At 39.0% G+C, this 13,565-nt stretch overlaps 1 protein-coding gene across 1 annotated transcript in view; it reads left to right on the forward strand.

The window, feature by feature from the left end:
- plxnb3 (plexin B3) overlaps positions 1 to 13,565 on the forward strand; it is an 86,616-nt gene that overhangs the window by 23,179 nt on the left and 49,872 nt on the right. Inside the window, exon 2 of the mRNA XM_044350417.1 lies at positions 4,153 to 4,228. The gene's annotated coding sequence lies outside the window, so the exon portion shown is untranslated. The remainder of the gene's footprint in view (positions 1 to 4,152; positions 4,229 to 13,565) is intronic.

Raw genomic sequence — 13,565 nt, forward strand, 5'->3', positions numbered from 1 at the left:
CTATGACTAAGACATGTAGCGGCTCTGCTGATGCCTGTAAATGTAAATATATCTATAAGTTTATATAAATATATAAACAGGTTAATAGTCTGCACCAGCACTGTAAAATATAACTGGTTGTTTCAACTAAAAATATGAGTGAAAGAGTTGCCTTAAAATTTTAGTTTAAAGTCGCAATGTGTAGAATTTAGTGGCAGAAATCAAATGTATAAGTATGTTTAATCAGACGCTGTTCACACCTGGTATTAACATCTGTCTCCGATCACAAGTGGACAGCAGCTCTAAGTACAGGTGTAAACGCACCCAAGACGCATTGAGGACGGATTGAGATCCGATCACTCAGACCACATTCGGAGGTGGTCTGGGCCCCATGTGACCACATTCATTTAGCAATGTAAACGCAATGCATCCTGGACCACATTGAAGGACCAGATACTCAACTGCATCCTCTACTTTCTGACAGATTAGACACAGGATCCTCCGTCCAAAGCTGCTCAACTTAGTCAACAAGTCTGATAACAGGATGAACAAATTATTTGTTTTTCCGTTTTTTCCTGTTTTTCTTGTTCCCCTAACAGGTTTCCCTCTTTAAATCGACAGTTAGAATAGAAATTAAACCATTTAATTTTCACTTGTCTGTCTAAGAAAATATTTCAGAAGCTAAACGTAGCTGGATAGTTTCTTCTGTCCTGCGCTGCTCGACATGATGGAGCTCAGGATTTATCAGGACGGCTTCTTTACTCCAAACAGTATGAACCTGGACTGTGTGTGTAACAGCTGACCTATTGAATGTGTTGAAGAACACATGAATTAATTAACAACATTAATTAACATTAGATCCTGACCACTGCTGTCGGCGTGTCGGAGATTTAAATAATGAATGAAGTTAGTGTCTTGTGCGTAAATGCGTAAAGTGTCTCTCAAAGGAGAAACGCAGCTGTGGGGAGATCGCTGCATATAACTCTCTCTCTCTCTCTCTCTCTCTATATATATATATATATTTATATATATCCTGAATATTTATCTTGTTATCAAACAAGTTGAGTCCGGTCCTCCCGCCAATTAATAACGAACAAATTTGGTCTTTGAGAAGGGGAATGATGTGTGTGTTTATTTGTGTTTAGAGCGGGGAAGTGAGATCCGATCACATGTGGTCACTCGTGGAGACGACCAGGTGTGAACAAGACCTTAGTGTATAATCACCTGAAAATAAGAATCGTTGTGTTTTCGTTAGCTTAGAATGAGTCCTTTATATCTACAGAGGGAGCGAGTCCTCTTCAACAGAGCCCACCATGGTCCACCTCCTTTTATCTACGGTGGCCCAGAACGGACAAACCAAACACCAGCTCTAGAGAGAGGCTTTCACGCTAAATCCTACACACTGCACCTTTAAGTCAACAAATACAAATATTTCTTTTAACACCACCGAACATTATCTTGACTAAATATTGCATGTTGTATAAACACTAAGCCTCGGTTTGGTGGATTTAGATCTGTTAATTGATTGGTTGGTGTTTGATATTGTAAATCTAAATCAGGATCATTTTGGTTTTCATTTATATTTCTTGATTTTTATTCAACACTAAGAACTTGCAGCACAATCAAAGCTGCTCTCAGTGACTTTATTATTATTATTATTATTATTATTATTATTATTATTGTAGTTTACAGGGATTAAATTCAATATTAAGCTTCATCATGATTCGCATTGTTTTTATTGATATGAAAAGAAACAACCATGACTTATTATAACATGTATTAAAGACACACAGCAAGTTTCCATCATGTGGGTTTTCTTCAAACTACACGGGGACGATGCATGCTGGGAAATCTGCTGATACGCTAAACATGTTTCTTTAGAAACTTAATTTAATGAGTTGAGTGAACTTGAAGCCGTAGATTCATTCAACTCATCATTTCAAGTCAAAAGACGAACAATGAGTACGAGTTTTAAACTGGTATTGCAATTAAAACTGGAAATTTTAGGTTGAATTAACTTGAAATTATCAAACTGATATATTTAAATTGAGTTAATAACAACATATTAGTTAATTCCACCAGATTCCTGCATATTTTACACATATTACATTATATTTTACAGTGATTGGTTGCCGCGGCTCCACTCACATTTGAATAAAACTGAATCTCTGAACATCTCCAGCATGTTTTTAAGGGTTCAGCTCACAGTGAATAATGTTCGAGTCTCAGTGTGAACCCGTTAGTTTGATTTAAGATGCATCATGAGATGCAGAGGGGAGGTGACAGGAAGTGTGTTGTCTCACTGATCTGACAGACAGAGGTGATGAAATGCCAGAGCAACTTTTATTTCTTTTTATTTCTAACCTGTTGGATTTTTTTTTTTTTTTTTTTTTTTTTTTTTTACATGTGATGTTTTAAATCCAGGCTTCAATGATGAAATAGATAATAAACAACTTTCTAAGTGATAAAAAGTGAATGAAGGTTATTTCTGTTTCCTTTTCATGTATCAATATTTTGATGTCATTGTTACAGCTTGTTGATATCTTTGTCGTGTGATGTGATATCGTTCGATTTGTGGTGTTTTCTCTGTTTAGTGGATCTGATTTGACTGTTTCTGTCCTGAGGAAGACTCTGTGAGGAAGAAAAGCTTCTTCTGCTTCAGAGAACCAGTTTTATTTCTTCCTGCTCTGATCGATCCCATCTCTGCTCTCTAGAGGATCAATCCTATATATCTGAATGACTAGTTGTGGCTGTAATGAACTCTGCAGCCTGCAGGAGGCGCTAACAGGACTGCTAAACTGCTGACATACTTAATTTGCATACTTTCGTACACAAGCTTTGTTTTTTTGTTTTGCTGTTGGCCCGAGACAGAAACCTTCTAGCCCCGTGAAATGTGTCTTTTGTGTTAATCAGTTTGTGTCGGTCCACTGAGCGTTTGTTTCTGCGGCTCAGATTTTTGGCAGCCGGCTCTGATGAGCTCTGACAGTGACGGTGGGTGGAGGTGTTCGCTGGACTCTCTGGGTGTAACTGACAGCAGCAGACTCAGCAGTTTACAGCGAAGCACTGAAGTGATTCTGAGTGAAAATGTTTTTTTTTTTTTTTTCAATGAATGTTGTTTTAATCTCGTTACAGTAAATCATCTCCGTGTGCATTTGAACAATGTGAGCAGTCGTCAGCTGATCTGCTCAGCAGAAGCTGTATTGACGAGGACAGATGAGTGTGAGCTGCTCAGTCTATAGATCATCAATCAATAGCTGCAGTGATTGATGAGCTGTACACTCCATACTGCTCATTAACTCATTAAATGGTCCAGCGGACAAACAGGAAGTGATTCATTGCTTGACCTCACAGTTGACCTTGAAGGCAGATGGCTGATAAAGAGCCAGAAAAGGAACGAACCACTTAACGACGAGTCTCGTTTTAATCCCAGAAACACGACGACCGGAGAAACTTTATTAACAGTGACCTCGTTTAGTAACTGATGTGACACAACAGTGTTTGGTTTATACACAAGAACACCTTCATTAGGTTTAGAGAAACATTGTAGTTTGGGTTAAATTAAGTACTTTGTTAAGATTGGGAGACCTTTGTTGTCATGGTTACAATAATAACCACATGGTTAAGGTTAGGAGACAATTGATGGATGTGAAACAGTGAGCTCTAGTGTTAAAGGGCAGGTTCACAATTTTTCAAGTGTGTGTTAAACCAGCAGTCAGGTGTCCATATGAACAGTGAAAGAGGTTTTCCTCGCTGTAATCATTCCTCCTGTTCATACTGACTGATTAAGAGGTCCTTCAAATGTGCTTTCAGTGTAAGTGATGGGAGACAAAATGCATTTAAAAGTCTGTGTGAAGCTTATATTCAGCTTCAGCAGTCTGAGTTAGTCATATCAAGTGGATATCTGACACATTTACAGTCTTTTTAGCATCAAATTCCCTCTTTGTGTTTCCCTGTTGAGCTGCAGGTGGAAGTATAGTAACAAAAAGAGGAACTTTATCAGTTCTTAAAGAATAATGATCCATGTCGTTAATGTAAAATGTTCCATCTACAGTTGTGAGTCAGCACTTTTCTGTCTGTGAGCTGAGAGTCTGAATCTGCAGGAAACACATCGACAGAACATCCACACTGTCAAAACAAAACTTAATTCCTGTGTTTCTCTTTTTGTTTCTACAGGAAACATCCTCCTGATGAAGAACATTCCTCCTCTTCCTCCTCACAACATTAAAGACGCTGCCGGTTGCCTCAACAGGTGGGTGCGACTTTAATCTCTTATCTGCCAGACAAAAAAAAAACGCGCTGAGCCAGCTGGTTACCATGGCAAACCGGTGACCTCAGAGACGCATGGCGACACATGGCGGCCGATGAGGTCATCAACCCTAAACGACGACTCATCACTGAGATCCAGAGTTTCAAAGTTTCTGCTGGATAACGTCGCTCAGCGCTCTGATTGGTGGAGGACACAGTGATCTGATTGGTTGTTTCATAAGAACTTGCAGATGCAGCCTCGTTGACCTGATGATCACTACAGTGTGTGTGTGTGTGTGTGTGTGTGTGTGTGTGTGTGTGTGTGTGTGTGTGTGTTATGGTGACTCATCTCCCTTTTGGGGACAAAAAACACATCCTCATAACATAAATCATTCAATTTTAGGATGAGGACTTGGTTTGAGGTTACAGTCTGAAGTATTTGATCGTAAATCAATGCGATGTCCTCTGAAGTGATGGAAACACGACTGTGTGTGTGTGTGTGTGTGTGTGTGTGTGTGTGTGTGTGTGTGTGTGTAACAGACCAGTCTTTGTCTTTCTGTAGCTGCGTCTCCCTTCGCTTCACGTTCATGAATCAGAACAAACTGTGTTCTGTTTTCTTTTTAATTGCTTGTATTTTATAACACAGTTACTCCTCATTTGATTCTTTGTCATTCAGATGTTTATGGTTTTGAATGTTATATTATTATTATTATTATTATGTTACACAGTTAATTCAAGTTGGGCTGCAAATTACAACTATTCTATCAAACCTTATAATCTGGAGCACAAACACAAAGAAATCAAATAAATCTGAAAAGCATCAAATTGTCACACTGAAGATTTTTACTTTTTTTTACTTCATCAAAATAATTGCTGGTTAGTTTTCTGTCAACTGAACTACTAAATAGTTAAACTGATTCTTTAAATTCAGAAACCAAAATTAAAGATGAAACATCTAAACATCTGAGCTACTGAAGATAATCATCTGGATGATCAATGAAGCTTCTGTTCAATCAGGTTCAGTTCTGTCAGTCACATGATCCGACAAAGACCTCAACTGGAGACCTCAGGCCTTTTTCTCAATACAGAGCGTGCCAAGTTCAGACTCGTGTAGAGTTCAAACAACACAAATTCAACTCCAAAGTCCAACCTCCTGAAGACGGGAGGACGCAGCAACTCAGAGCTCCACTAACAGACAAGAAAAAATAACCTAATTGACAGTGAGATGCAGTGAATTAGGTTATTTAATCTGTAATGTAGCTATAATAAAGATGTTTAAAAAAAAGATGAAATTTAATATAGACTGCTGATTTTAATAAATGTGTTTTCATAGATCTTTATTGAAATGTGGGTACAAATAAAAAGCACCAAAGTCCACAGAGGCAGCGCTGTTGTTCTGTCCAATAAAAACATGAAGCTTCACTTTATATTCAGACAAACTAATGTAGCAGCAACTAATATTAGATTACCGACATTTATCTTCCAAAAGGAACAATGTGGAAACAGTGTGAGAAATACTGTGTGACAATAGGGGGGAGGGGGGGGGGGGGGGGGGGGGGGGGGGGGGTCCCACGCACATAAAACAGAATAAATATACATCAGCCACTAGATCCAACTTAATAAAGTGACATAATAACAGTCATAGAGCAGAAACTGATGCCAGCTTTTAGCCTGCATGTGTAGATTTATTTATTTGTGGAGATGAAGCATCTTTGCGTCAGGATGAATAAAGTTTTTTTTTATGTATCTGTAGTGTCGAACAAGGACACAGTGTTTCTCTCCATCACCCACATTTCCTCCCAATTACTGTGTGTCACCTTTCACCTCCCCTCCTCCCCTCCCCTCCCCCCTCCATTCATTACTCCGCCTGGCTGCTTCATCTCTCTACAAGCTGCTTTTCACGCTCTCTAAACCTCCCCCCCTCCTCCTCCTCCTCCTCCTCCTCCTCCTCCCACTCTCCCCCCTTAAAGCCTCTTCGCTCGTCCTTCATCTTTTGTTTCTGCTGAAAAGCCTCACATACCTGATAAACAACACACACACTCACACACCACCACACCCAGAAATACAGAAAAATATAATATAATATAATATTTCATGTTTAAACCACAGGATCGGGAGCGTTCTGTCTCATTGATTTAGAGCCGCAATGATCGATGCAATGGGTCAATTAACTTGTTAGTCAACTGAAAGACAATTAACTGGCAACCGTTGTTATAATTGCTTATTTGATTTGAGTCATTATTTTAAGGCAAAATGCCAAACTGATCTGTTTCCTGCTGAAATGTGAATGTTTAGTAAACTGAGTGTCTGAAGATTTGAAGGTGTCGTCTTTGGATTCCTGACATTTTATAGACTGAAAGACTGATCAATTAATGGTTATTTAAGGGGTTTTAAGTGGTAAAAATGTAGCAGCCATGCCATCCGTGAATTTTCACCTTTGTTAAAAAAAAATTAAGGCCATTTTTAACTATAAATTAACAGATGAGTTTGTGCTACTGTGTTTGATCATTTATTTATTTACCAATGAAAAAGCTGTGTAAATTGTGCAGAAACCAGCTGCAAAATATATATATTACAATCCATTAGATCCTGTTAAATAACTTATCACATCATTATTAATGTGTAACTGGTATTTTACTTTAAAAGTTTCCAGTTGCATAGTGATGAAGATAAACCCACTGTGCAACACTAACTGCTGAAAAAACAACGTCTACTCTTCACATCTCTATTCTGAGGTCCAAAGTAGTCTAAACATTTAAGTATAATTCTGGTTTTACTCTGTTTTATTCTTATTGTCAACAAATCCATGACGTGGTGTACCACAGGGATCAGTTTTAGAGCCCTTGTTCTTCCTCATTTATATCAGTGAGCTACCTAATGTTTGTAGACTGGCATCTAATATTTTCTTTGCAGATGACTCTCCTGTATTTTACTGTCACAGAAATCTGAAAATCCACATTTTTTTCAAGTAAAGAACTAAATTAAATATCTTAACCGGACTGCAACTCAACTAACAATTATTGTTCTTACTGATTAATCTATCAGTTATTTTCTCCTGTCGTTCAGTCTATAAAAAGGCGGAAATGAAAATCACAATAGAGCTGCGGAGTGGGAGGAGCTACTTCGGGAGCTCCTGGTTCCCAAAGTAAAAATAGACATTATGTGACTGTGTGTTTAGGCAGTTTGGATCAGCATGAAACTCTCCTGGTTAAATCATCAGTACAAAAGATGAACAACTGTGTTAGAAAATATCTGGTTCTTTAGTTAAAAGTCGAAGGTACGAGACTGCAAACATAAAAATTTAGACCTATAGATGGTGTTGAGAAAACAGGTTTTACAATCTACAGGGTGAATCTTTTTTTTTGAATTTCTGGTTCACTTTTTAGTGCATTCAGATTTTCTTTACAACTTCAACAATGAAGCATTTGGAAGTCATTATGCTCTGATTCACACCTCTGACTGACTTCCTCTCCAGAGCAACAGCGGCCAAGGCAACAGAGAACAGGCTGACCTAAACCTAAACCCTGTTTTCATCGGTCAAAATCAACCCTGACGTCCTTGACGTTTCCGTTTCCCCTCCAGTCAGCGGTCAACATGGACGAAGAGAGAGCGAGAGTGAAGATAAATCCACTTTTTAATCCCAAAAGTTTAAAAAATAAACTCTGAGCTCTCCTCCTGCTGGTAAACAGCTCTGGATCAGAGTCAGCTGACTGCCAAAATCATGGACAAAACTTTATTTCTCAGAAACAAAGTTGAAATAATAGAAACCTACAGAGTTGTTACATTATTTCAGGAGAACAGGAATACAGAATGGTGAAAAACACCAGGGAACCAGTGGCCCCTCCCACTCTGCAACTCTATTTCCCAAATCCAAAAAACGCAGTCTTCAAATGTTTAGTTTACTGTCACAGAACAAAAAGAAAACGGGAAAACATTCACATTTCAGCTGGAAACAGATTGTCGATTCTTTATCTGTTGATTAGCTGACGGATTAATCGACTAATTGTTTCGGCTCTATTTTTAAATGCTGTATCATGAGACTGGTATTATCATACGTTTTGATTATTATCAACGAATCTCATGCTCAGACTGTTTTCAGCATCAGATGAATCTACATTTGGGGCTCTAGTGAGTATTTCTGGCAGCAGGACGGTGTGTGTGTGTGTGTGTGTGTGTGTGTGTGTGTGTGTGTGTGTGTGTGTGTGTGTGTGGGGTTGAGTCAAAATAAACTGCAGTGCGTGTGTTCATAGTGATGAAGGAACATGTGACGCAGTGCAGCGGTGTGACTCAGTGATGTGTTTTTAATAGTATATCACCATAATCATATTTAAAGGGAACGTATTATCCTTTTTGTGATCGTCTGTTATTTATATCCTGTTATGATGTCGGATGTCAAACGTGGTCAAAGTTCCAAAACTTGAGGTTACGTATGTAGAAATGCTGCCTACATGTCAAAAGTCAGGGCAAGCTCACGTCGACTTGTTGCGCATGCCCATAAATGGCTGTCCGTTCTGTAGCTTTGGTTGCTAAGGTGGTTGCTAAGGTTTTTCCATGTGTTGTTCGTGTTGTCCACTCTTATATTTTGGATCAGATGCTGGCTCCAGCATGTACGGATGTATTCGAGAAGTTGACATTTCAAGTAAAGAATGAGAAAAAGTAGTGAAATCTAGCTACTATAGTTTGTTTCATGGTCTGTTGACGAAGCTGACCAATCAGAACAGAGTGGGCTCATCGGGAGGCGGGGCCTTAAAGAGACAGGAGCTAAAACGGCCTGTTGAGACAGAGGCTGAACTGAGGGGCTGCATAAAGGACCGGTATAAGATAAATAAGGAGTTTTTAACTGGAAATCATGCAAAGATATTCCAGTAGAGCCCCAGAGAATAAACACAGAGCTGGAAATGAGAAGAATACGTCCGTCTTAACATCTGCTGTGTTGGTCAGAAGTGTTTGTCTTTTTTGTCCATTTTAGATGTAAATTTTGTGCGAGTGTGTGTGAGGAGACAGTTTAATGCAGAGATATAAAATCAGATCATAGACGCAATATTTATGTCTGCTGCTCCACCAGCTGTCAACACACACACACACACACACACACACACACATACACACACACACACAACTACACACAAATACACACACGCACACACACCTCAGGCTGTGTGTGTGTTTTTCTCTTTGTGTGTTTGATTGATGTGTGTGTGCAGTGGTGCATGTGACCTGTGTGTGTGTGTGTGTGTGTGTGTGTGTGTGTGTGTGTGTGATTAATATTGCATGAGGCTCCTGATGAGAAGTGGACAAACACTCCCAGCTGAGCTCTAACACACACAGGAGAATGAATGCATAAATGCATTGTCACACACACACACACACACACACACACACACACACACACACACACACACACACACAGACATGAGGTCACACACACATGTTTTACCAGCAGTGTGTTGTGTCTGCAGATAAGATGGTGCTGATAACACACACACACACACATGCACATACACACACACACACTCACTCTTCATGGACCAGTAGAAGTTCACGCTGACTTCACATCGCATTAAACATCCTGCGGTCACCATGACGACCTGAACAGTTTCTTATTTTGTCTGTTGATACCTGCTGTGACCTGTCAGCTGAGAACCAATCAGATGACACAAAAAAGACCAAACAGACACTCACCTGAACCCGAGTCTCACTCTTCTGCCGCCGTCACGTCCAAAAACACAACTGATCTCAGTATCTATTAGTATTGATAGTGAACCTATCAGATGTATTATTATTATTATTTATTTTAATACACAGGTTTTTATGTTCATGTTTGTAGTGAACACAGCTTTGCCTTTAGCACTTTATACTTTTAACTCAACAAGAACAAAACAAAGAACAAGTAGAACAATAAAAATGACAACAAGAACATAAAGAATTAAGAGAAATAACAAAAAGAAGGACATCAAGAACAATATAACAAGTAGAACAAGAAAAAGGACCAAGATGGACAAGAACAACAAAGAGAACAAAAAGAAAAAGCAGACGAAGCTGAAGAAGAAGAAGAAGAAGAAGAAGAAGAAGAACAGAACAGGAACAAGAAAGAAGATGAAGAACCGGTGATGGACAAGTTCTTCTTCTTCTTCTTCTTGTGTTCTGAGCTGCACCTGGACGTGTTGAATATTTACCAGCTGCTTCCCATCATGCATCGGGGCCCACACTGGGATTATTGAACCACCCACTCAGTAGCAGCTGATGGAGGAGAATCAAAGAACCAGATCAGCTGTGGGACGTCCCGCTGACCCCGAGAGGAGCTGTGATGTTATCAGCGACCGTCCAATCGGAGGCCGCTCTCGTGGCTCCCACTGTGTGTTCAGATGTTGAATCATCTGTGTCCTCGTGTGTCTCTGATCCACTAGAGTCTTTGTCTTACAGGCGGTTTCTGTCGGAACGTATGTGTCGGCACGCACAAACGTTGATGATGATGATGTTGAAGTGTAAATTCAGCTCAGTCTGATTAACCTGATAGATCACATCTCCTCATCAATTATGATGAGTTACCAGCTGGAAGTCGACTCGACGTGTTTCTGTATCGGCTCACAATGACTTCTCTTATAGATGAAAGCAGTAAAAGGTTTATTAATCCACTTTCCAACACAAAATCCTGCTGTTTATCCCTGTAAATTCTTGACGCTACTCTTCACCTGCGAGCGTTTACCTGCCTAAAGCGCTTGATACGTGTGGTTCAGCGATGGCGGTCGCTCCTGAAGGGACGTATTCCTGAGTGACAAATAACATACTACAAGCATTCAGAGTAGACTTTAATTAAACATAATCTGTAAAAAGAGAAGTAAACATGATGAAATACCAAAATATGAATAGACAGAATAGGCAGACATGAGTTATACAGACCAGAAACATCATGTGACTCATTTAGTTCCTGTTTGTTCGAGTTGTTGCAGAAATGTACAGGTACAAATATGAAATGTGTGCGAGACCATCTGGGGAAGCGCCATTCATTTGTGAGACAATGAATCTTTTGAGTTTCAAGGTAACATCTCCCAGTCAGACATCTTATCTCCCCGCCGAGCCGGTAAAGAGAATAAAGCCGATGACGTTCAGGCTCATTCTGGTAGAACTGCCGACACACGGAGAGAACTGAGAGATACGTTACCTGCTTTTCTTCCTGTAGCTTCAATTAACCGAGACTTTGTCTGTGAAGGTTCTCAGTCATCCAGGTCATGGTTATCCAAGCAGGGTTGAATCGAGGGCGACTGGTTGTTGTAGATACTTGAAGACGTGGATAACCGCGACTTTATTCTAGCAAAAAACCCACAAAGAGCGACGAGGATCGGTCTGATTCCACACACACACACATATACATACAATCTAATGCAACACAATACAACAGCTCTGCCATAAATTCTACTTTACAAAGCTTATACATTTTCAATTTTTGGTGACATTGTCAGAAAGGTGATGATTCTACTTTACGTACTGAAAAGTGTTCCTAATATTTTGTCCACCTCATTTACCCTCTGAAAATGTATGAAGCTTCTTAAAAATAGAATTTATGGCAGAGCTGCTGTATTGGATTGTATCAGATTGCTCAGGTGTTTCTAATAAAGTGCTTGCTGAGTGTGTGTGTGTGTGTGTGTGTGTGTGTGTGTTTGTGCGCAGTATAATATCACATAATATATTAATAGTACTACACACAGGAGGCATTTTTGCCTACATAATCATAACCAGTAGTTTAACTGGTTTAACATATAATAATATTTATGTGCTTTTAGTTAAGTAACATTTTCATTGAGTGTGTTTATATATTAGTGTGCATGTAAATATGCACACTGAATGGTATCCTGGTTATGTTTTGTTTATGTAAATACTTCCTGGTTGTAGAAACCTGGATATGATCCCTGGAATACTCCAGTAGAAACCAGGATACTGTTGCATGTAAACACCTGATCCAGTGGTCGTATTCATAAAGCTTCCTGGTACAAAGATTCGCTCCTGGTGATGAAATTCTAAGAAAATTCTTAGAATTATGATGTTTTCTAAGAATTTGCCCTCACAGTTAAGATCCTGGTGAAGATAAAAGTTATTGACAAAGCGTCTTAGCTCTTAAGAGAGCTCCTGAGGTGAAAAACTGAGGATTTTTAAGAGGCTTAAGAGTTTCTTAAGCAGAGGAGAAAATGGCGGAAAGACAAAGAAGTAAGAGAAATATTCTCCAAACACCGAATGACAGCGAGTTAATGAAACAATACAGAGTAGATCACGCAGGGATAATGTTTGTGGTCAATCTCATTAGAGATGCGCTCACATCTCCCACCGAATGCTATGACATTATAATGCCAGAAATAAGAAACTGGAATGGAAAAAAAAGGAAAAATCTGGAAAAAAAAAAAAGATTGACATGCAAACTGATGCTGCTGCTTATAAAGACTGACCAGCAATCACAGAATCTGATGAAAGCTGAGTCTCTTTTAATATCAAATAGATTAAGTACTAAAATGACCAGCATGGTAAATCAACATAAGAAAATAAATATAACAACTATTATCATGTGAATAGGCCACCCATGATGCTCATTACATAAAATAGTATTTATAATTACACCATGTCTTCATAGAGATGAAATTCTATGATTAGGCCTCGATTTCACTGTCTGTTCTCTGTCTGTTATCACTAAAAGTGTGTTTTTCTTTCTCTTCTGATCAACCAAATCACACATTTTAAAAGCATGTGTCATACATAGCAACGGGGTCGACCGCGCCTCCTCACTAAGATAAAAGTTTCTGTCCCTTCCTTCCACAGAGTCGCTCTGAGAATTTTATCCTGAATCACTCCTAAACTAGGACTCCCTGTTAGAAATTTCTAGGCTAAGTTAGCAGCTCTCAGAATGTCTTGTGAACACATCCACTGGTTTCTAAACAGTCTTTACTGGTGCAGAACTTAGAGGCTGAGAAATCAAGACACAACTGCACACAGACGAGTAGAAACCTGGAAACTGTTGGAGTCACATATACACAGATATGAATAAACCAAGTTTCTCATATTCCATGTAAACAGCACATCCTGAATATGATGAAAACCAGGATATTAGTGAGCATATAAACACACTCACTGCAGTGCATTTACTAGTAATTATTGATTAGATGATTGACAGAAAATTAATCGGCAACTATTTTGATAATTGAATTATCATTTTAGTCTTTTTTTTTAAGCAAAAATGCTAAAAAATTGCTGTTTCCAGCTTCTCAAATGTGAAGATTTGAACCTTTTCTGTGTCATACGTGATAGTAAACTGAATATCTTTATATCTTGGACTGTCAACCAGATAAAATAAGACA

The sequence above is a fragment of the Thunnus albacares genome, chromosome 5, assembly GCF_914725855.1.
Source record: "Thunnus albacares chromosome 5, fThuAlb1.1, whole genome shotgun sequence".
Taxonomy (NCBI): domain Eukaryota; kingdom Metazoa; phylum Chordata; class Actinopteri; order Scombriformes; family Scombridae; genus Thunnus; species Thunnus albacares.